This window comes from Pogona vitticeps, chromosome 5 (assembly GCF_051106095.1).
Source record: "Pogona vitticeps strain Pit_001003342236 chromosome 5, PviZW2.1, whole genome shotgun sequence".
NCBI lineage: Eukaryota > Metazoa > Chordata > Lepidosauria > Squamata > Agamidae > Pogona > Pogona vitticeps.
This window is the reverse complement of record NC_135787.1, coordinates 47,865,680-47,891,583: the sequence shown is the minus strand read 5'-3', so window position 1 is coordinate 47,891,583 and position 25,904 is coordinate 47,865,680. Positions and strand designations below refer to the sequence as shown.

Here is a 25,904-nt window from a genome sequence, read left to right as displayed (position 1 = left end):
TTGTCGTCATTATTATTATTATTATTATTATTATTATTATTATTATTATTATTATTATTATTATTATTATTATTATTACTGGTTTCTCCCAGCCGCCTTATCATGCACGTGTATCATGCACGTGGTCATGCATTTGGTTGCATGATCTATTCCACAACCAGATCATGCCTGCATACATGACAGACAGCTGGAAAAACAGCTAACACTTGTGCAATTAACCTTCCACAATTATGTAACCCAGCAGGATTCTGGCCCTGACTTAAATTAGATATAGCGCATTTAAGAAACATCTCCTGAATTCTGTCTCTGTATAACTCCATAGTATTGACTATTGCAGTGCTCTCTCTGTGGGCTTTCCCTTGAAGCTGATCTGGAGATTACAGAAGGTTCAGAATGTGGCGAACTGGTGTGAGGAAATTTTAGCACATCACTCCAGTTCTGGCTTGCCTGCACTGATTACTCCTTGTCTCCCAGATTAGGTTTAAGATTTTAACTCTGACATATAAAGTGCTCCATGGTTTGGGGCCATGCTACTTTTTGTAGCGTCTGTGCCCAATATCATCTGCCTGACCCACCAGATCCTCCCAGACCAGGCTCCTCTGGGAGGTTAACCTGAGGGAAGCCCGAAAGTCTTCCAGTTAGAGGTAGGGCATTCTCTGCTGTGGCTCCAACTTATGGAATCAGCATCTGGAGGAGCTACACCTGGCTCCCTCTCTTTTGTCATTCATATGAAAACGTAAGATGTTTCTTTTTAGGGAGGCTTTTCATACTGACCCAGGTTGATGTTTTGCTCATTTCTGGACCTACTTCTTTTGTAAATTGTTCTGATACCATTGGGTTTTTTTTATACTGTTAATGTGTTTAATTGTTTGTTTAGTTTTCTGTATTTTGTTTTAGTCCATTGTTAAACCACCCAGAATAGTGCTTTTGCAATATTATAAATAAAATAAAATAACTAGTAGATTACTGCTAAAACTATACCAGTGGTTCTGTTGCTGCCATAGCACTGTATTTCTTTTTTGCATGCTCCCACTCCCACTGCATAACTTATCCTGGGCTTTAGAGTTTTTGTAGGATCCTATTGCCGTAGGCAGTCACACAAGGGCAATGACATTAAATGATGTTGCCTGTTTCCTGGGGTGTCCATGATGTGCCTAGTCTTCTTCTAGTTGCATAAAAGATGGCAAAACCAGTCACATGCATGGATGTGCACCTGCCATGTGACCGGTTATGGCAGCCTATTGGGGAATAGAAAGCCACTTGCAATACATAATTGTATTGTGGATCATGGCCTAATAAGAAAAGCCACTTGCATGATTGCCCTTACACTTGTGGCTTTTCTTATTAAGCCATGATCCACAATACAATTATGTGTACCTTTACCAATTCTACAGGGATCCATGGACCATACTTCCCAGTATTTAGGTCTGCAGCCTCAAAATTGCATACACATACTACAGATTAGTGATGATACCATGTGGCTGAATGATAGACACTTGAAGCTCAGCAAGTTGAAAATGGTAAAGCAACAGAGTTGGGCCCGCTTCTTGTGTAAAAAACAGCAAATAAATGCTAGTTATTATGAATGTCTCTTCTGTCCCTATATACTGAAACTATTAACTATGTGAAGTGAGACAAGCTTGTCTCTCTCCTTATGTCTCTATTAGTATCAAGAATGTTCATGATTCTGAAATAGGTATTTGAATGTCACAAATCCAGTCAGATTCAACTCCTTGAAATAGAGTCCACCAATTTGTGGCACATTTGCCCAGCAAGCCTTCCTGTTCCAACATAATGTATAATTGTGCCCCTCTCTACAAGGTTTGATATGTTCATTGGAATACAAAGCAAGAGTAAGCAAGTATATTCTGTTCTTTTATTCTAACTCAGAACAAAACTGCTCCGGTCTGTTTATGTTACTGCTGTTTGATATAGCCTTACTAATTGGAAGTGGGGGTGAGCGTCAACATGAGTTCCCTCCTTGTTTTCTATATCAATACACCTCTAAGGCAGCGGGTGGAATTTAAGATCTTACCCACCATCCCTGTGAGGTATTGTAATGGTTTTAATTTGGGCTCTTGGCAATGATTCCATGTAGACTCACAGATATACCTCCCACTGTGGAATTATCAAAGCATTTCAGTTCAGCGTGTTCATCTATGGATTAATCTCCCATGGTTTTCTGCTGTATGAATCAACTCTGGAGGAGCAAGTGCAGGCTTCTGTAGCGAGCTGACATTTTGTCTGGATGTTCAGCTGGAAAGAGAACATGGACAGTGTCAGAATGCAATAGGAACTCACACTGGTGTACTGATGAAACAATTATGGAGCATAGAAAGGGAGAAATTCTGACCTTCTTCTTGTTGCTTAGGGTGTGTGTTAACATGATGATCCTTCAAGTATTATATAGGAGTCCTAGCCCAAATAGAAATAAATACAAGTCCACAATCAAAACAAGAGCATATGAGAACATAAACAAAATATGTTGTCTTCTCCCTCACTTCATAGTTCTAAGACTATACTTGATCCCCAGCACTGCTATGACATACTTCATCTCATTGTGATGGGATAAAATAAATTAATTAAAGGAATAACTGACTATCATCAACATATATAATAGATTAGCAATTGCCATAGATGCTTCCAGATAGCAACCAGAATTGTCCTCATAATTTACACCAATGAATGTAAGGAGCAGCTTGCTAATTAGTGGTAATTCGCTGGCATGATTTATGCAAGTACACTTACATCAGCATCAGTCCCCAGTAGGATTCTGGTAAGACGCAAGTATCTCCAGAGGTCATCAACAATCATTTGGAAGTCCTTTGTGTTTTCCCATCTGCCTTATTAACCACAAACAATCTTTTATGGAGAAAAACATGAAATAGCTTTTCAACACCTTTTGATTGCTAGCATCCAAAGTTAAAAATTGAATCTCCCAATGTTTCTGGTCTTCTGGAAAGAGAATGTGAAATCTTTCACCAGTAATGGATTCAGTGTTTCCAGTTTCTCCCTTCTTTTAATTATGGAAATATATAGCAACAATTTACAGTTAGCTCTGAATATCACTCTTTTTTTTTAAAATGATGGGCATTTCCTTTCTCTCAATTTTTTTCTTCTAAATATTATCAGAAGTTGAATGTATAAACAAAAATATGCAAAAACTCAACTGAATGAAAAAAAGATATAAACCATAATCAAGGAAAAATCAAAATCAAAATGTACAGTAGTTGATTAAGAGTAAAAAGGGTATAATAACATTTGCTAATAAAAATGCTATTATAAGTAGTAAATGATCACAATAGGGAATAACAAAAAATCTCTAATAGTGTTGGAAACAAGCAGATACACAGGGCTGTGCCATTCAAAATGACCATGCAGAACAATTATACACTTTCATGTATAAGACAGCTCACGTCCCAATATTTTATCTCCCAAATATGACAGAAGTGATGTGAATGGAACAGGTATGAATAGAGGTATATCCAGCCCTTTCAACTCATACCCCTTCATTGTAGGCTATTCTAGCTAGGATTAACAATAGAATTGATCTCCAACATCTTCTCTGTTAATTCTTGTTATAGACTTACAAACTGGGCTGTTGTTCTATTAATCTTAAGGATGCTGTGTAGGTGTTTGTTTTTTTTAATATATAAAATCTGGTAATTAAAAGTATTGGGTGTTACTGTTTATTTTATTTTATTTATTTTCTTGAATTTCGACCCTGCCCATCTCGACCAAAGGTCTACTCTGTTACCATTTACATTTTTTGATTTATATATATACACAAACAATTTCTTTAAAATATTTCTTTGGCACTGGTCACTATTCAGAATATCTGCTGACACTATTCCTTTGTGAATATTTGTTTGACATTTAATTTTCTTCCTTTGTAGATCAAACTGCTGCAACTTTGTAGGGTCTGTATAGTCAACATAAGCAATCCTAAGCACTTTTACTAAGTAGTAGTTCCCACCAACTTGATACTTGGTGTGGAACAACAAGAACAAAATTCCACCAAGTCAGTTCTGACATATGACAATACTTTCCAGGATTTTCCAGGTACGTAATATCAGAAGTAGCATACCATTCCCTTCATTCTTTCTGAAGGCTACACATGATGGCTGTCCTCCTGGGATGTACAACAGGGAACTCAACTCTCAAACTCTGGCTCTGCAGATATCTAACTACACCTTAAAACATCTCACTTATGTTGAACACCCTATTAGGGTCAATATAAGTTGATTCAGCTTATAGTGACCACCTTATCTACCTCCTGAGCAATCTGTATGTGGGACAGGAAGCAACAGTTAGAATTGGATATGGAACAACTGATTGGTTCAAAACTGGGAAAGCAGTACGACAAGGCTGTATATTGTCTCCCTGCTTATTTAACATATATGTAGAATATGTCATACAAAAGGCTGGACTGGATGAATCCCAAAATGGACTTAAGATTGCCGGAAGAAATATCACCAACCTCAGATACGAAGATGATACCACTCTGATGGCAGAAAGTGAGGAGTAATTAAATAACCTCTTAATGAGGGTGAAAGAGGAAAGCACAAAAAATGGTCTGAAGCTCAACATCAAAAAAACTAAGATCATGGCCACTGATCCCATCACCTCCTGGCAAATCGAAGGGGAAGATATGGAGGCAGTGACAGATTTTACTTTCTTGGGCTCCCTGATCACTGCAGATGGTGACAGCAGCTACAAAATTAAAAGACACCTGCTTCTTGGGAGGAAAGTTATGAGAAACCTAGACAGCATCTGAAAAAGTGGAGGCATCACCTTACCAACAAAGGTCCGCATAGTCAAAGCTATGGTTTTTCTAGTAGCGATGTATGAAAGTGAGAGCTGGACCATAAAGAAGGCTAACCGCCAAAGAATTGATGCTTTTTGAATTGTGGTGCTGGAGGAGACTCTTGAGAGTCCCCTGGACTGCAAGGAGAACAAACCTATCCATTTTGAAGGAAATCAACCCTGAGTTGATTCACTAGGAGGACAGATCCTGAAGTTGAGGCTCCAATACTTTGGCCATCTCATGAGAAGAGAAGACTCCCTGAAAAAGATCCTGATATTGAGAAAGGGTGAAGGAAAGAGGAGAAGGGGACAATAGAGGGCGAAATGACTGAACAGTGTCATGAAAGCTACCAACATGAATTTGACCAAACTTCGGAAGTCAGTGGAAGACAGGAGGGCCTGGCGTGCTCTGGTCCATGGGGTCAGAAAGAGTCGGACACGACTTAACAACTAAGCAACAAGTTGATTCTGACTTGACAGCACATAACACATGCACACAGTTCCAACTGAACAGTGGGATTTAATTCTAGGTAAACATATATGAGATTGTGCTGGTAAACATGCAACTGGATGTAATATTGAATAAAATATTAGGCAACTGAGGCTAAAGTGTCCATTAGGTCTGATTTTAATTCTGACAATTTTATGCATGCCAGAACTTCATCTTCTTCCCATAACAACGAAAAGAATGCCTATCTGAGTTAGCAATCCTAAAAAATTAAGATTCTTTTATCTACATTTAGTTTTGAAATTGGATTATTAATTCAAGATGTACAAAAAGCAGCATTATATAATATGTGTGTGCAATTTTACTGTCATTGCAATGGACTCAAATGAAAGTAATTAATTAGCTTCAAAAGCTCATTTGCCTTGCTGTGGAAACAAGATCGCATCATGCTTAACTTGGAATTATCATTGCTTAACAGAAGATCTGTAAATCCCTTCAAGCTGTGCCTTCTGCTTGAAATGTATTAATAATACACTGCATTTTTCTTTTGCTTTGTATTTTTCTGTATTTGTAGGGTGACTTTTTATAATATCTGGAGGTGAAAGATTTTTAATACTGGAAACAGTGAATGCGACAAATTGTCAAGTGAACACAGCAGTGGGGGTTATTTGGTTCAGCTCCCAATAATTTTTTGTAAATATTTACTTTTTAGAAGTAAATATCCTTAAGAACAATCTGCTTGGGACAAATACAGTGTTCTGTTCCTTGCTGTTCTCTGTTTAGGTGCACCACATCAGCTGTAGTAGAACAGACAAAAGATTAAGATAGGGCATCAGGACCCTTTTTCAGAGAACTACTACTTCTAAGAATTTGGTTCAACTCTACTGAATGGTGGAACTCATGTCTTACCTATTATTTCCTTTTCTATGCTGTTGGATAAAAGTACTTCAGAGTCCATGGTAATCTGACAATATTCTATATACCTCATAAATGGTACCTTCAGTCTCAAATCTTTCTCCACCCTCTATTTTCTTCCTTGGTGGTCCTTCATCACCCTAAAAAGTTCCTCATGAAGGACAGTAAACGTAGATGAAGGCCTTGACAGAATACTTCATCTTAGCAGCCCAGAGGAAGGGTTGAGTTCCAGTACCACTATGAGAACATGTTGGATAAAGTTGCCCTCAGATGTAGGGAAGAGGGGTCATTTTCCTCACTACTCTGCCTGGGCTCTCCCTAATGAAGTGATGGACTAGATGTTGCTGTTGTTTTTAACATGGTGGTCTCTCTCATACTACAAAAGTACTGAAAGCACACCTTGCAAGACAAATGGGTTAAGATGAAGCAGCAACCATATATTTGTTGCCTTGGCAACAGAGTTAGAACCAATGGCTGAAACACAGAGTGACTCATGTGTGCTGATTCTTCATTAACCACACTCATTACCTTTGTCCTGTCAGAGACCTAGCTGAGTGACAAGAAAGTGATATTGGTTGCAAGGGGGGATCCAGAAGCCTAAATGAAGGGAGAAAAGAGATTATTATATGAAAGAAAGCTCTGAGTGTCACAGAATGAGGTTCTCTCATGTCTGGGATTATGCAAATTAGCTGACTAATTAGTCATGGGTCATCAGGCTTTACATATAGGATTCTTTTGTAGTCTGATTCAACACACCTAAGAAATTGTAATATTAATGAATTTTAGCTCTAATTATAGTTTATCTCTAACATCTGTTTCTGGCCTTATAAATTGTGTTTGTATTCATATGTATCAGTATTTATTTATTTGATTAGTCATTTCAACCATATCAAAAAACCTTACTCATATGAGTGCAATAGGTATAGACTAAAAGTGTAATACAGGGGTGGACAATTAATTTCTATAGGGGGGCACATGAAAAATCTGAACTGTGTTCAGGGGCTGAACCAAATTTACTTGAAAATAAAATGAAACAGTGATGTTAAGATTGTTTTTATTTTAAACTTGTTAATCTTCACAAATACTAAAGAGGTTTTTTGCGGTATGTTAAAGATAAGCAACTGATCAACTTTAGAAAAAAGCTATAAATGGTTTTGATGTCCGGCGGGCCAGACAGGAGCAGCTCGCGGGCCCGGGTCTGCTGTAATAACTAATAGGACCATGTGATTCAGACAGCCAAATGTTATTGAAAGATAAATAAGATATGTTCTCCTCTCCATAAATGAAGCCATATTGATTTGAGCGGATCTGAACTAGTTTCACTGCAGATATTTTCTATAGCAATAATCAGATTATTAATTTGCTACAACATTATTTATCTAGTTTACCAAGTCTCATATTTAATACCAAAGCATTAACACCTCAGAAGCATACTAATATATCTGTTTCTGTATTATTGGTTGGATAAATCAGTGGTTTAGGTATCTGGCTATGGAGCCTGAAGGTTGGGAGTTTGATTCCCCACTGTGCCTCCTGGGAGAAAAGCCAGCCTGTGCAACTTGCGCAAGCCGCACAGTCCCAGAGGGCCCCCAGAAGAAAAGAATGATAAATCATTTCTGAGTATTCTCCATCTGGAAACCTTTGGAAATGGTCTACAATTGTTAGTAGTATTAGCAGCAGCAGCAGCAGTATCAAAAGCAGATTTAGCCTCCATTCTTGTATGAATTTATTTGAAAGAGAAACCCTATTCAGTCATGCTGTAAATATGCATAGCGATGAAGGACGTTAACTAGCCCCATTACATCCATCATTGCTTTCAACATATGGGAGTGTAACGTGCCCCTTGCGTATCCCTGGATTATTTCATTAATCTAAGGCCCACACCACGTTCCTATTTATGCTGCTACCAGTTGATCTCTGTCAACATTATTTCCTTGGAAAGAGTGAGGTCCATACTGCATGTAATTTTTAACAAAACCAAGTTTATTGAATACAGTTCAAATCTTGAGTTTCACTTAAGTAGATTCCTAAAAGACGTTAAAGCTTTCAGTTGTTTCTTAATAATTTATTCCACCCTTAACTCTCTCTAAGACTCTTAACTGCTTTTCAATTCCCCACGGACTATCTGCTCCTCCTATCTGCTTCACCCCTCCCTTTATGTTCCACTGGCTCTACCTCCCAACAACTCTTATTGGTGCATGTCGATACACTCATACATATGCATAGGCAGGGTGATCGCTACAGGGATCAACAAGTTGAAGAAAGAGAGACTGCTGTATTTGGGCAGTGTCTCCTTCTGAACCAGAAACACATACACCCCAAAATCAGGGAGGTCACTTGGATTCAGTGGCGTCCCCCAAAAACCTTTTTGTGATCACAAGTCCTCATGAATAGGTCTTAAATCCTATTAGATTCTCTGAAATGTAGCCAGTAGACTCCAATAGGATTATGTTTCTAAATTCTGCACATGAATATTTGGGGACTAAATATGTTTTGTACAAGGATTGATTCTACCTCTTTCATCAAAACTGCCAAAGATGCTGGAGGATATATTTAGAAGGAAGACACATTAAAGATGCAAGAAGGGGGAAAAGGTTTGAAAGTAGGAAAAGAGAAACACTTTAGATCCTAAAAATCAAAACTAATGAATATTTCATAATAAACCTGGGGATTGTTATGTATCTTTCTGAGTTCTTGCATATTATCGTTGATTGGCAGATGTGCTACTTCTATAGCACAATGATCTTAATAAATTCTCAGGGATTTTCTAATTGCACAGCTATTAATTACTCTTAGAACTGCAGTAAAATTTCAGTGGCTCACATTTTGTAGCACTGAGCTAATGCTTATCTATCCTGTGGTTGTCATGGGAACTATAAATCATGATTTTTTTTAATGTAAAATTCTGTGTAAGTTAAATTACATGGTGCATGCAAACTGCAGACTAAATTCAGCATTAGTCCTCTATAGAGTAGACCCACTGAAATGAACAGAATGTTTTAATTGCGATTGATACATGGAATGTAATTCGTTTACAAAGAGTTTTGACTTAATTCTTAATTTAGTGGATCTATTCTAGGTAGGACTAACACTGGATTTAGCCTTTCACCATTAGCAAAGTGTATGTGTTTCTTTACTTAGAATAAGCAGCACTGTTGTGATTATATTAACATATTTATATTAATAGCATTTTAATCAGCACATATAGGTACTCTTTATAGGCATTGATGTTGCATCAACACCTGAATCATCACCATTCCTCTCATCTTCTCCTCGCACCTTCTCTTTGCCCTCCATCATCATCTTCAGTTTCTCTCAATCCTTACCCACATAAATTTCAATCAATCTGTTTGATCCATGCACTCCTGATATTTTATTAGGCATTGACTACGAAATTTAAAATCCATTTTATCTGTCCCTCTTTAGCATATATTTCACTTCATTTCATTTCTGCCTTGCTTTTCTCCCCATGTGGGAATCAAGAAGGCTTACAAGATGTGTAAAAAAACCCTCAATGCAACTAAAACACAGTCAGTATGAAAATGTAATTTAATTTATTATGGATTTACATAAAATATAATTCAAGATACGATCAAACAGAAAGATCACTGTATCATGTGTAATACTTATACATATGCCAGATAAAAGTTGTGCCATTGATCTGACAAGGTGTCAGCCATTTTCATCCAAATATATGACTGACAGATTTTCTCAGAAGGTTTTTGAAACATAACCTTCTTACAAGGGTTCATAAATAAAGCATCTCATAACTGCCTACTTACTGTTGTTGTAACCTAGAGGGTATTTCCTGGGTTTGACAAACACAAGAGATTCTAACTCTGGATACTGAGCTGAAGTCCATTTGTGATCATCACCATTATCTACTGCTTCTATTTAACAAAAAGCAATTCAATAATTTCTTAGCATATTTCATTAGTGGTGATGGTATAACACACATGAAGTTTTAACTGCACAGTTTCAGTATAAAACACTGTAAACTTTTCTAGAGCTAAAAACAGATTTTTGTTGCGGAAAACAGTTTTTTGCTATTAATTTGTACACACTTCCGTTTCTTTATGTGGATCATGACTATTTTAAATTTTATGTTTGTTTTGGTTGGGTAAGCTTGTTATTCCAGATTCTGAAGCTATTTCAATATTAGGTTCCCCTACCTACCCACACAATGCTTATATTCCCTTTTCCAAGAGAAATCATATATAAGAAAGGAATGAGGAAATGTGAGAGGAAATGATCAAATAGCCAAAAAGACACAGAGATTTTCAGGGATCTAAGATAATCATATTCTGGTCATCAAAGGAATATATATTACTCTTATTCTGTGCAGTTTTATCATTTTAATATTCTGACTGCTGTTATTTTTAAAAAGCATTGTTTTGGTGGTTTTTTTCCTGCAGACATCTGTGGTTTAACAGTGAAAGAATAAATCCGTGCATGAAGTGTCATGCTCTGGTGTTCTCTGGGCTTGCTATACTGCAACTCTTATCATTTACTACCATCAGATTCACTGGATATAATAACCCAGTAGGAGATGTGTCCAATGTAGCTGGAGATGACTACACTGGTCTAAAATTTCAGAAAGTGGGTCATAAGGAAAAACAAAGTGCATTGTTCACCAAAAGTTATTTTTGATTTTCACTGACAATGATGTTATGAGATGTAGCTACAATTAAAGCACAATCTACATATTATATTTTCTGTCGAGATCCCCAGGGCAGCCTCACCAGCTTCTTGCCAGTGCACTGTTTAAGAGCTATTGCCTTGTGAATCATAGCTGACAATAATTATGTTTTCCCCACCCCTACTCCTGTCATCCACCCACTAATTAATAACCTGATTTGTATATTGGTGTTCCATATACAGAATACTCAAAAGAGGTTTGTATAAAGTAAGGCAACATAAGATACAGTGGTGCCCCGCATAGCGACGTTAATCCGTTCCGGATTAATGTCGCTATGAGGAAACATCGCTAAACGGATCGAAAAAACCCATAGGAAAGCATTAAACTTGGTTTAATGTGTTCCTATGGGGCCCAAACTCACCATTGAGCGAAGTTCCTCCATAGCGCCACCATTTTCGCACCCTCGGTAAGCGAGGGCAGGGCGTGAAAACACTTGTGGTGGCCATTTTGGGCATCCAGCAGCCATTTTGGAACCGCCGATCAGCTGTTCTAGGAACATCGCAATGCGAAGATCGGTAAGCGAAACGCTTACCGATCATTGCAATGTAGTTTTGGCCCTATCTAACCATTGCAATGCGGTCGCATTAGCGATCTAAAAAAATAGATCGCTATGCGAATTCGTCGTTAAACGGTGTGCGCGTTATGCGAGCACCATTGTACATAGGTACCCATATTAAAGAACAGCCAGACCAAGTGCATAACAGTAACCCCAATTTCTTAACAATTCCAACCTGAAGACCAAGGCGAAGATCAGCCATCATATGGTATTACCAATTGCTATACATGATGTGAAAGTTGAACAGTGAAGAGAGCTGACAGAAAAAGAAAAAATCATTTGAAATATGGTGTTTGGAGGAGAGTTTTACAAATCAAGCTTGAGAGCAAAAGTGACTAAATTGAAGTTACCATACTTTGGACACATTGTACGAACATGACAATATTTACTGGAAATGGCAATAATATATTCTCAAAGGCCTTTGCAGCCAGGATCCGATGGTTGTTGTAGGTTTTTTTGGGCTGTTTGGCCATGTTCTTGAGGTTTTTCTTCCTAGCATTTCGCCAGTCTTTTTGGCCAGCATCTTCAGAGGACAGGAGTCAGAACTTGTGCTCTTCAGAGCACAGACAGAGTTCTGACTCCTGTCCTCTGAAGATGCCAGCCACAGAAACTGGCAAAACATTAGAAAGAAAACCTCAAGAACATGGCCAGACAGCCTGTGATTGGGTTCTTTGAAAATTCTGACAGTTCCAAGTTTTGCGTGAGGAAAATAAAGCATTGGCTCATTCAAACTGTTAACTGATTTATTCAACTTAGGATCAGGGGTATCAACAACAACTTCTGTAGAGTATAAATAATTCAACTCTTGTAACTGTCCATCAAACTCAGGATATTCTCCATAATTGACACTGTCTCTTAATACTGGGAAGCCGGACCAAAGTGCTCCCTGTTGGTTGGTTTTCTCAGAGGGCTTCTGACCCTGAAGATTGTGCCACAGCACAGGTGGCGGGCCCAATCCCCCTCGAGGGGTGGTTTGTTGTATGTAGGATAGGGACGCACCACCTTCTTCCAGCAACCCCATCCTCTCTGGAGGACAACCACTGTCCATTCCGATGTCTCAGTAATCGTCACCTCCTCCTTTCCAGTTAGTGGATCGGGCAGAGGTCCTCCCACTTTTAGATTAGGGAAATCCTTTACAAGTTCACTCACATTCTCCTTACTCTCATCATCCTTCCTTCTTATTCCTGATGGAATCCAAAAAACCCGATGTCCCATAGACTGTTTTATCTTCTATTCCCACACATTAATCTCTAACTCCTCCTCCTTTCCCTTCCTCTCTTCTACTAGACAGATTTCAGTTTTAACCCCTTCCTCTTTGGTTCTCTCTCTTTTCAATTCTTTTTCCCCTTCTTTCTTTGTTATAACACTCCTTTCCTCGGGAGATGTCACACTCTTTTTCACCAATTCTCCTTCACACAGCCCAAAAATACTACAACAACTGATGGCAATAATATTTGGAAAAGTTGAAGGCAAGGCAGCAAGAAAAAAGAAGTGGGATGAAAATGGATTGATTCAACAACAAAACTCCACAATCTTGAGTTTTGCAAGGCTTGTTCAGAGGTTTTAATGAGAGGACATTTTGGAGGTCATTAATTTGTAGAATCACCATATGTTAGAAGCAACTTACTGGCATATAAGGATAACAAAAGTTCCATTACCAACCGATCAAAACAAAACAGCCTTTGGTCTTCCTAATTAACAATACCAGAAGGCCATGACTTTAAAAGACTTTCAGAGAGGAATGTTGACCTAGTCCATTCCACTGGTAGCTCCTGGGAAAGGCACTGTAAAGGACTTTAGATGATGTGGGATGTGTGCATGCTGCACACTATGTGAAATTTATCACTGCCAGCTCTTGTTGCCAATACCTCTGTTGGATATAACTATTCCCCAGCAGCACCCATATCACCAGGTGCTGCTGGCTTTTGAAAGTAACCACTAAGGTAGCTCTTCTAAAAATTCAGTGCATGCATTAAGGCAACTAACAATCTCAGTGGAATCCAGGAACAAGACTGCAGTCCTAGCCATGAGGTAACTTCCCCTTTTTAAATTCTTTTTGTCCCTTACTGAATCAGACCTGATGTGGTGTCCCTGGTTGATGCTATATTTCATCTTGCCAGCATGCCATTCAGAGTTCTGTCTTCTTTTACAAGTCTCTGCAGTCAGAGAGAGAGAGAGAGAGAGAGAGAGAGAGAGATGAGAAATAAATAATGTATGAGAAGACTGGCATTCAGGATTTGGGAACAATAGCTTAATTCACAGAGAACAATGCCCAGTGTGTCTCCACCCCAAACCATCCTTGCAGTTAAATAAGTGACAGAGAGGCTCGGGAGAATCCTGCTGGGCTTTGGCTTGTTGTCAATACAATAAAGCTTCCTTTCTCTACTTCAGAAGTGATTCCCAACCCCCACTTCATAAAAAGAGGATTTGGGTGCCCAGTTATTTGGCAGTCTCTTCCATCCCCTGTTTCTGCACACAGCTTCCTTTGCTCCTTCCATTTGCCTGATTCTCCCAGGATAGCAAGTCCAGTACATTCTTTTCTGTTTATAGTGAAGTTGCTCGCTTTTGTCCAGGCTTAAATGCCATGCTGCTGAAGCTGTGTTTGTTCTATACACAGTCCTATGTATGCCAACCTCTTACTTATTACTCTTCATATGAAACCCTACCTCAACACATTTTAGCATGAGGTTTTGATATGCTATCAGTCTCATTACAAAAAGGATTACCAAAACTGCTGCTTCCTTTCAGAATTTGGCACACGGGTTCTTTGTTATGAGCAGCCTGATTTGATACAATCCTGTAGCTGGTGCTCATTTCTCTCTCCAGCTTCTCTATAACCCTCCTAATACCCCTTAATTATATCCCTTTTTCATGGTATATCACTCATTCAGGGCTAGATGATGGGCTTGGTTTTTTATAGAAGCAACTCGAGAGATCAAACATTATTAAGAATGTACAGGGAAGGAGAAAAGTGAAGAAAATGTATCTCAGTAGCCATGTCAGAAAAGGTAATTGTTTATCTCAATGAATTCTGAGGTGCAATATTTTTTCTTAATGATATGATGAATTTTAAAGACACAGTTGGATCTACTGATTATGTCAGTACTGATTGTAAGCTCACAGCTCTCCTAAGAGAATGCTGAGGCTGGAATAGAGAGGTTCAGAGTCCAGTTGACCCCTATTTAAGTTGAGATGAGTCCTTGTCTCAACCAGGCTGTCCCACTGGCACCCTTTTGCCAAGTCTATTCCCACTTAATAATCACTGAGAAAACCAAGTTAAAATCATGAGTCTTAGAGTCATCCAGAGCTCTCAAAACTCAGGCAATTACTGGACTCAAAGTAGCTTGATTTGTGGCCTTCTAGAAAAACCAATTAAGTAATGTAGCAGGTTATCTGCTCAAGAGACCAAGCATAAGTTTTTAAGTATTATTGTTTTATTAAAAAAATAAAGAGTTAGAGATATTCAGTTTGTTGCAAAGCATAGCATTCAAAATCATTTCCATAATCTACTATAGTTAGAAATCTAGCAAATTCCAGCTACAAAAATTAAAATAGGAAAATTCTACTAGCTAGAAAGGCAGGTAAGGCTAAGCCCCCTTTCTATTCTCTTATTATAAACTACATCTTACCATTGGGAACTCCAAAGTCCATTCAAAAATCAAAAATCCATGGTAACATCCAATAGTCCAAAAATGAATCTAAAAAGAGTCTCCCTCCCTGTAACACCCTGTCATTTTCTTCACACGCTGGTAACACCTCCTTCTTCACTCTCCACTGACGTAAGCCAATCAGGACGAAGGACTGCTCATCTCTCTCCACCTCCTTTTCTCATGGGATCACAGGTATTGTTGACATTCTTCCTCGATGTTGTGGCTCGGCTCTTCGTCTTCGGCCTTGGCCAAGCTATCTACATGATAACATTCCTAACTAGCTGCAAGAGAAAACAGCTTCTCGATGCTTCTAGTAAAATGACACAGACTAAGATGGATTCACTCTACTCCATTCCATGACTACAAATTGCATTTAGAAATTACATTTTAGCTTCAATAACCTAAACCATGACACTGATGAGGGGGAAGTCCTCTGGCAGTATGATTTAAACCCACTTCCAAAAAATGTCAACAGCATTTTGGTCTATTTTTAGTGGTCTTTAGGATTTTGCCTAAGGGCTTTGTAGAGAGCATGCTCTGCAAAGAAAGCCACAAACAAATACACACATGCACACACTCTGCATATGGGCACTTATTTTTTAGCAACATGATGCTTATTCTTTTGTCTGGCCAACTGACTGGAATTAGGGATGATGAAAATGTTCATATTTCTTTTGTTCCAAGTTTCTTTCATTTTTATACTTTTGTTTGTGATCCACTCACGTCATATGAAACGGAGGGGAACTTTAGTTTCTCATTTGTGTTTCCTGACACACCAAAAGACTGAAGAACCCTTAGAGACTATTTAGAAAAACAAACAAACCCAGAGGCAAAGTTTTGGGAGTCCTGCTGGATTCTCTTTTCACTTGCCCCTACAGACAAGAGTACATGAAAAATTAAGAACATCATGAGGCATATCCTGGCGCTGGTTAATATGATCACATTCATTATCAGCACCAAACTCTCAATCTACTGCCTTGTCCCTCCACACACACCTGATTTCTGTTCCTCCCCCAGTGCTAGCTGGGAGCTTTCAGAAGGAAGTTTGGGCAGAGCTTGGCCTAGCTAAGCCACAATACTTTCCTTCTAATTTAGGCTTTTCTCCCAGTTGCTTCACACTGAGTTATTTGAAAAGTACCTGGAAGATAATTAGAACTCATGAAATGGAGAATTATGGTTATTTGTTCTCTAGAAAATCCAAAAATCCTAGCCCTACTCCACAGAAGGTAGTAGATGCACTTGGATGGACTGTAGCTGGAGGAGTTTTGGTCCCAGCCCAAGATGGAGCACTGTATATGGCCTAGGTCTTTGATTGTATCTTCTTGAAACTATGGTGGATGTCAGAAGATTTCTTTTCAGCTATACTGGAATGTTGAATTATGTGCATCAAGTTGGAACAGACTTATAGTAACCCTAACAGGGCTTTCAAAGTAAGTAAGACATTGAAGGGACGGATTTACCAGTTGCACACACTCAGTGAGTTTCCATTGTCAAGTGGTGATTCAAACCCAGTTCTCTTGAGTTCTTGTTCATCACTCTGTCCACTATGCTACACTGGGTATCTAACTACTAGGTCTTTTTTTACTAATTTATTAATTTATTTGATTATTAATATATGCATCTGGTACATTTTTATTCTGTCTTTTCTCCACTGAGCTCAAAGAAAGGTACATGGCTCTTTTCCTAGTTAATGAGGTAGGTCATACTGAGAGGAAATTTGACTAGCCTAATGTCACCCAATACATTTTGTGAGGACTGGAACCTGGATCTCCAAAATACCAGTCCATCACTTTCACTACTAAAATATACAGTGATGCCCTGCATAGCGAGGTTAATCCGTTCTGGATTAACCTTCGCTATGGGGAAACATCGCTAAATGGAACGGAAAAGCCCATTGGAATGCATTAAACTTCATTTAATGCATTCCAAATGGGCCCAAAACTCACCGTTCTGCGATGTTTCCCCGTCCACGAAAACGCTGCGCGTGGCCATTTTGGGTGTTCCGGCGGCCGTTTTGGAACCGCCGAACAGCTGTTCCCCCATCGCAATGCGATAAAACATCGGTATGCGATCGTATTAGCGATCGCAAAATTCGCATCGCTATGCGGATTCATTGTTAAACGGTGCGCTCGTTATGCGAGGCACCACTGTAATTAAAATTTCTTGCCACATAGTCAATTTTACAATTTAAAGGCAGCCACAAACTATATATATGCGGGGGGGGGGACCTTTGATGCCCTAAAGGAAACATTTTATCCTATCTATATCTTAGTTGTATCTTTATAAGTCACCACAAAGCAAAATACACACTGATACACAGAGGATTCTATGTCAGGAAGGCACCTGGCTAGATATTTGAGCCTCGTGGTGCAGTGGTTAAAACGCTGTACTGCAGCTAAAACTGTGCTCACGACCTGGGGTTCAAATCCCAGGTAGCCGGCTCAAGGTTGACTCAGCCTTCCATCCTTCCGAGGTCGGTAAAATGAGTACCCAGCTTGCGGGGGGGGGCAATGTGTAGTCTGTATAATTTTAAAAATTGTAAACCGCCCGGAGAGTGCTTGTAGCGCTATGGGGCGGTATATAAGTCAAATAAATAAATAAATAAATAAATAAATAAATAAATAAATAAATAAATAAATAAATAAATAAATAAATAGTGCAATACGTTAGAATAATATAGGTAGGGAATTCAATACGTCACCATGTTTCCCAGGAGAAGATCCAGCCTGTATAGTCATGGGCAAGTTGCCCAGTTCTAGATTGCTAATAGAAGAAGAGACTTACAATATTTTAAAAATTTAATGGCTCCAGAGGAATATTGGTTCTAAAAATCCTCGCTATCCCAATCCTATAGAAGTTCAATAATTTCCGATGGCTTTAATTCATCTTTTGATATTATTAAGGCTGTCCTGTTTTCTCTTTCGTGAGTGTAAGAAGAAACCACACAAATTTCCCTTTGCCAACAGTTCTGCTTCCTAGTATTAATTGCAAAAAGATTTCTCAGAAGCATGCAACAGGACTAAGGCTTCAAGAAGAAAGAGAATGCATAGTCTGGGCAGGCAGCCAAGCTACTCTTACTAGTAGTATCAGTACAGAAAAGGAGTGTCCAAGCTGAAGTCAATAGTCAAAGGCTGGTAGTTAGCAGAGACCTCAATGAAGGAGAAACATGTGACATAATTATCAACAGCCTAGGTCATTCAGGGCATAGTAGCATGATTCTGCACATATAGGTACAAATGGTATTGAACAGTTCCCAGCAGTGAGGGTTTCAGAGCCAGCTGATCATATGCTGCTGGTGAGGCTGTCATTACTGGGAGCTACAGCCAAGACTCTTGAGCCATTTTGTTCTAGGTCGCATTGTGAGCAGAGACTGACTGTCAAGTAGTTCTGCTACTCCTCAGGAAGCCCATGCCCATGAGAAGCCCAATACTCCTTCTCAGTAACTGTAGCCAGTTCTTTCCCTTTTTATAGCATCATTCATGCAGCATGGGAGGAGGGCCATGTTCTTCATCCAAGTATACTCTTCATCTGTAGGGATTATCTCTTGCACACCTGAAAACCCTAGGTGAATAAGGAGGAACAAGCTGTTCTTATTCACAGACTCAAGGAACCTTCATCTAAGAGGAGAATTACATATATATTCAGTGGGCCTCAACTGGATATTTTGTATTCATGAGAATGATTTTTTGTGTGTGTGCAAATAGCCTAAATAAAATAGTGGTTGCCTTCTGCATGGATTTCTTTTTAAATAGAAGAACCAGGTGGGTTGTTTGTTTCTTTTTATCAGACATTCTGGTCCTTGGATGCGTCGGAATCTTTTCCCACAAATTGCAAAAATCTCAAGAAAGAAAAGAGTGCTGTTTCACACATTGGAGATTATGAGTCTTTGGGGTTTTAAAGGTTCCTTGACATGGTGTCTCCTCAATTTGAAATGGTCTAAATTGAAATGCACAATTATAAATATAGTAATTGCTTATAAAAAGGCAGTATCCTTCTTAAATAATGGATATTAGCATAATTTTTGTCTCATGATGTCTCATGAGCATTGAGCGTAGAACAATTACAACATCATAAAAATATATTTGTGGTGATGATTCATTTGGTGCATTCAAAATAGGAATAGCCTGCTTTACAGCACTGTTGTGCTTTCTTTAAGCATGTTATCATTTATTTTGAATTTATGGGATTTTTTAAAAAGCTGGCAGATTATGCAGTTCATCAACATTCAAATAGGAGAAATGATAGCTGATCATTTTCTTTCAATTTTGCAAATGAAATGAAATTGAAGACAAATAGGGCTTGGTAAACATAGAAGATGGGGCATTCTCCTTTAAAGTTCATGTTTGTATACAACATACATTCATACATCTGTCAACCAAAAGTTCTCTAGAATGTTCCAAATTAAAAATATTTATTTTATTTTATCTTTATTTCATTTCATTTTTACCCTGCTTTACTCACAGCAGAGGAACTGAAAACAGCTTAAAATCATGAAAGATGAAATAGATCAGCAGCAAGAAATCTTAAAAGCAGTATCAGAATAAGAACAGGAAATATCAAAAGTGAAGGGAGTCCTATACTTAAGACATCTGAGGAAAATACACAGGTATTCACCTACTGTCTGGAAAACCACAAACTAGATGCTCAATGACCCTGTGTGGAGAAAGCTTTGCACAATTGGGGCTCATCCATTGCAAAGGACTTTTCTCTTATCCTAACCTGCCTTTCCTTATTTGGTGACCAGAAGTCATAGTGAACTAAATCAAACTGTTAGTCTTACTTGTAGTACCAGAATAGCTCTGTCTCAATGGAATTGAGGCAAGTGTTGACAGACCAAAGTCCCATAGGTTCAATGGACTGACTAGTTAAGGCTGACAACTGATTTAGCCCATTATGCTTTCCAAAGTGTAGAAGTTGTGGCAAATGGAGGTCATGCTGATCTCAGCATTTTTCATGTAACAGCACTTTCCAACTCTGCAAAACAATTCTTCATTCTTCTCTAAAATACAGTACATCAAGTTCAAGCCCCAGCTATGGCATTTAGCAAATGTTGTGCCAAGAAGACCATTACTGCTTCATTAATACATCCCATTTTGTCACATTTATTTTACTCTTTTCAAGAGGTATGTGTATTCTCTAAGGCATTGTGATTACTTTGGGCAATCTGAAAGACAATTATCTAAAGAATAACTTCCTTTGCTGAAAGACAAATTGTATTTTGCTAAAAGAGTAATTGCATTTGAAATGGAATAAAGGTGTCTTGTTGTAGCCTTGACTTTAATGGAGGCTGAGGCATGGACGGGTTCAGAAAATATGAACACACAATGTATTAGTGTGCTTATGCTTGACTTTTCATTACAGCATTTCCAACCCTATCACAATATGCAATTTTTGTTTCCACATTGTTTCATGGAAGGAAATATTTGTTCAAATTGAAGCTTAGTAGGGACATGAAGGTGATCTCTGCTGTTGAAGACACTGCCCGGTTCACTTCTTTCCTTATGGGTGTGTTTGCTTCAGTGATGACACATTTCAGTTTAATAGGTTACAGTAAATAGTCAAAATCACAGTGTTATCAGTAGTTTGACAGAAGATCAGCTAAGTATGTTGTGAGGGAAACAGCAGGAATTGTGAAATAGTCCTTATCTACAGAGTAACCTATTGCAGTGATATTCAATATTCTGTGGTAGAAGCTGCAAAACAAACTATATCCTTTATTTTTGCTAGATGATGGTGTTATATCTTATGAAATACATGATCCTATAATGCAGCTATGCTACATTATCTGTGATATCATTTCTAGCAGGATTTGCCTTCTGTTATGCTGGAGAACTTGTGTTTTTAAACTGAATCAAAGCAGAAGCATGCTGCTTATATATCACCCCAAAGCACTTCAAGCACTCACTGGCCGGTTTACAAGTTAATTATGCAAGCTACACATTGTCCCTCCAGCAAGCTGGGTACTCATTTTACCAACCTCAGAAGGCCAGAAACCGTGAGTCGGCTATATGGGATTGAACCCCCGGGGTGGTGAACACAGTTTTGGCTGCAGTACAGCAGTTTAACCACTGTGCCATGAGGCTCTTCAAATCAGAAACATTGCATTAATCTTAAACTCCAATATGCTGTTGGTTTTGCATAGAATATCAACACCAGAGCCAAGACATTTTGCAGCCTGATGCAAAGCAGCAAATGGAACCCACAATTTCCTCAAGACAAGACACAAATTGTCCAAAGCCAATGAATTATTCTGATAGAAAAAATCCAACAACCAACCTCTTCTCACCCTGGTGAAGTGACAGTTTAACGTTACCCAAAACCTGCAGTCTGAGGCAACCATTTCACTTGGGCTAGCCCTGATCAACACGTATGACTTACACATTATGATGGAGTTTTGGGAAAGTGAATACATTCAACTTACACATTTAGCTAAATTATATACTCCTGTGAATTGCACAGGTCTGAAAAACATGGTTTTATATATTCGCGAAGGCTTTCATGGCCGGGATCTAATGGTTGTTGTGGGTTTTTCGGGCTCTTTGGCCATGTTCTGAAGGTTGTTCTTCCTAACATTTCGCCAGTCTCTGTGGCCGGCATCTTCAAAGGACAGGTTCTGACTTCTGTCCTCTGAAGATGCCGGCCACAGAGACTGGCAAAACGTTAGGAAGAACAACCTTCAGAACACGGCCAAAGAGCCCAAAAAAAACCACAACAACCAGCATGGTTTTAGTTATACACAGATTTTTTTCAATAAACAATTTTTCAGTAAATACTGTGTCCCTGGCCACCCAGAACCCCATGTGTTCAGCGCTGAAGGTGTCAAAGCGGTCTACTTGCCCTGAAACACAACATCTCTAATCCAGCCTCTCGATCAGGGATCATGATTACATAAGGTACTATATGGGAAGGATTGTCAATGCTATGGAAGAGAACTCCAACAGTGAGAACTGTCTGTATAAGTATGTTTGTGTGTCTGTTAATCAGCTGCTTTGTAGTTACATTTTTTTGGAGGCATATATGGATTTTGAACTACATGGGAGTCTGGCATCCTTAACCCCAGCACTGGGCAAAGGAGAAACATACACAACTTAATACAATTCTGCAGCCCTGTATAAAGAGCCATTGATTTCACTGGTGAAAATCCTATCACTTAGCATAGTAAATCACAGCAGAATAGGCTCATTGAATAAGAGTTTCTTGAACTAGCTGTTCCATAAGTTTTGCTGATTGAAATTGGTCTAACCTAATTGTAATTTACTATACTATACTCAAGAAAGTCACAGTTGATAAATGCCCATTTGAATTAATAGAATTTACAAGGGAATATGACTCATCAAATCCCCTTTGATTCAATGGGCCTTCTCTGTTGGTTAATAGCCTGGCTTCTCCTTTTTTTCTACCATGTCTCAGGCTATTACAGTAATAGATACACCTGTTCTTTTTCGTTTTTTCTCTGGATATAAGGGAAAGCCTTACTTGCCTTTTCACCAGATGCTAGTAGATAATAGAAACAGTTGCTGTGTTTGCTGCTATCTTGCCTTTACCTTGATATGCCTGCTTGTTCTTTGATTCAGCTTGCTTTATGTTTTTTTCTCCTGAAGCTAAGTCATTTTGTTCTGTTTTACCAGCAACCTATTTTGGGTATTTTTTTTTCCTTTTTGTCTTGTATGTTTAGTAAAGTTTTGTTACATTTTTTGCATACAAGCTCTCAGTTTTCTTTTATTAAGCTGTGCACAGTGAATGGGTGGTTTTAAGTCTGTTTGATATTTTTATAGTAGCTGTATATTGGGGTACTTTATATATATTGTTTGCTGACTTCTTTTTTGTTCACCTTTGTTGCTCACTGAGTATCCTACATGGCTGCGGATACTCTGGTGTTCCTTTCTTCTTGAGCCGACAATTCCCAGCATTTATCTGGAAATATCTTTAACAGTAAATATTCCACCATTCTCTAGTGTGATTTACTATGCAAAGTATTTTGGTCAGTTGTTTAAAAGTGTGAATTTTCACCAAGAAAGGAGTTAGAAATGATTTCCTAGCTTAAAGACTATATCTTTTAAAAGCTGCTTATATACAGCCCTTAAATCTCTAGCTGTACTAGAAGTATTCTACTTCTTTCTAAAAAGTTTTCTTTGTATCAGAAATGCACTTAGTTTGGTCTCTACAGGATATTGCAAAAACTTAAAGAGTGTGAATTGAATCCCTCTATTTCTGTTTCATCATCCAGTTCTAGCTGGCATTGTTTTTTCCACTGAAGTATGGAGAACATCAGCTTACTAATGAGGCCCCAAAGCCTGGCAGAAAAGTGATAACTTTGCCATTTCAAAAGGTCTCAGCTCCTAGTGGGCATTTCCTGCACATTCACAGCTACTAACAACATTTTCAATTAGCACCAGAGGTCAGAGTAAAAACAAAAGTGACAAAAGAGAGGGCGAGTGAACACTGGGATGCAAATGCATTTAGCAAGGAAAAGGGGGAAATTTCACGTTGCCCACAGTAGGCAATGCTATTTTATTGTTAGAGTTTGGAATTTTTTAAAAAGGCAGTCACTAGTAAACGGTGGACCATAAAGAAAGCTGACCGCCGAAGAATTGATGCTTTTGAATTGTGGTGTTGGAGGAGGCTCTTGAGAGTCCCCTGGACTGCAAGGAGAACAAACCTATCCATTCTAAAGGAAATCAACCCTGAGTGGAAGGACAGATCCTGAAGCTGAGGCGCCAATACTTTGGCCATCTCATGAGAAGAGAAGACTCCTTGGAAAAGACCTTGATGTTAGGAAAGTGTGAAGGCAAGAGGAGAAGGGGACGACCGAGGATGAGATGGTTGGACAATGTCATCGAAGCTACCAGAATGAATTTGACACAACTCCAGGAGGCAGTGGAAGATAGGAGGGCCTGGCATGCTCTGGTCCATGGGGTCACGAAGAGTCGGACATGACTAAACGACGATGAGTAAACGTTGATTATGAGGCTGGCTACACTGACTTTTAGCCCACTGTTTGGTCTGCTGCAGGGACAAGCTGAAAGATGGAGATCTCATGATGTCTTTGTGGGAGTGAACCAGTCCGCCTTCAGAGTGGTCCAATCTGCATGTTTCTGAGCCCCTGTGTATGATTGCTAGAAATGGATCAAAAGTGAGTCTTCTGGCAGTCAAAGCTCCTTCTGGCTGGAATTTCTGATATTACAAAGTTCCTTAATAAGTGAGCCACTTCAGGGTATCGGCAAATTGAGCACTTCTGCTCCTTGGCAAAGGGACAGGCGACATGAACTTTTTGTTCCAAACTGTAGTAGACCATCATTGATATGTTGCATCACTTATTAAAAAAATGAACAAGTATTTTCTTTGCCTTAGCTGAAGGGTCAGTTGAGTAAATTGGCTGCAGGCAGCTTTTCAATCGGCCCTTCAAACAAGCCAAAGAAAATATTTCAAGTTTTTTTTAAAGAAAATAGTGTTTTCTTTTAAAAAATCACACCTCTGACCAAGCCCAACCGACCCTGTTTAGCCTGCACCAGCCTGCTCCAAAAGAACCAGTTTAGACAAGCTCTATGGGCTTAAAGCTATTGTTCCTTCTTATGGCAGCTGATTAGGTTATCTAGCACAGCTGAACTATATGACAGAACTTTTGAATGTTTATATATAAGCTAGTCTGAAGCCCACATTTCCTGTGGCAGAAGATCTAATGCTCAAGACTGTCACAGCCATTGCTTCAATACTATGAGGAATCTGGAACAGAAGTGTCCTATGGGTACAAAACTCTGAAATCACTGCCTGTCTGAATATCTCAAAAAGAAGGCAGAGCATTCATATGGGATGAGATATAATGGTTTAAAATCTTTGACCAAGGACTGAGCTACGTGTAACCCTCACACACAGCCACATTTTCTTGCAAAATCATACATTACTAGACTTGTAGGGTAGACATTTTATGACCCTGTCATGGGAAGAGTGGTAAGCAATGTCCCCAAGTTTTGGCTGCTTGCCAGATGCATTTATCAGTCAGCTGTGCAACACACATTTTAATCATCCACAAAAGATGTAAAAATGGTTCACACAGATTTGTTGAATTGAAATGCTACAAGTGCAGTCATGTGGCTCTAAAACATGATGCATGGAGTTTAGCCAGGTGGTCAACTGACTATTGTCAGCTAAGACAGGCTTGGATTCCAAACCTCTTAAGAATAAGTTCCTCCTATATCAGAGAAGGACAGTCATGCATGAAGGGAAAATACTGTGCATTTTTTTAAGAGCGAGTCTTTTTGTGACATCCTGGCATTGGAATATCCTCCTGAGAGAGATGATTGGCACTAACTTTGTTCTTTATCATTCACCAAACCTAAGCCTACATGTTGGCCAGCGGTTTTATATTCTGAATTTCTATCGATTCTTATGCTTGTTTGTTTGATCTCTCTCGTGTTATTATTACATTGTTTTTGTACTTTTAAATAACACTGCCCAGGATTACTCTTTTAAAAATAAATATAAATACAAGTCATGAAGCATCATTGTGAAGGAGCAGTTAAAAAGAGTGTGCCGTCCATGGTGGACAAAATGGAGGAAAAGAGAAAAGAAGGGGAACATCAGGATGTGACAGGGAGTGGCGAAGGAACAGAGGATTTGACAGTTGGAGAAAGCATGGGAAAAACCGAGGTCTGTCTGACAGAAGGGGAGTGGGAGGAGCAAGAGATATCGGTGTGGGAGGAGGAAAAGAGTGAAGAGGGGGTGGTTTGGTTTAGTAAGGTGGTAGAGGAGTACGAACGCAAGAGAAGGGAGGAGAGGCGGAAGGCGTTTGAAAGGGTCTGTCAACAAGGACTCTTGAGAGACTTCCCAAAT

General features: G+C 38.9%; 1 long non-coding RNA gene across 3 annotated transcripts; it reads right to left on the bottom strand.

Annotated features, from left to right (window-relative positions):
* Window positions 1–348: 348 nt before the first annotated feature.
* On the bottom strand, window positions 349–15,921 carry LOC110072806 (uncharacterized). Of its 3 annotated transcripts, none has more exons than XR_013536884.1 (6): window positions 15,054–15,921; window positions 13,502–13,580; window positions 9,952–10,059; window positions 2,749–2,862; window positions 2,354–2,415; window positions 349–2,256 (listed from the first exon to the last, which is right to left on the bottom strand). It is a non-coding gene; the product is annotated as an uncharacterized LOC110072806 (long non-coding RNA). The 3 variants fall into 3 exon arrangements; XR_012087692.2 differs by having other exon boundaries at window positions 2,749–2,843; XR_012087693.2 differs by lacking the exon at window positions 9,952–10,059.
* Window positions 15,922–25,904: the final 9,983 nt, after the last annotated feature.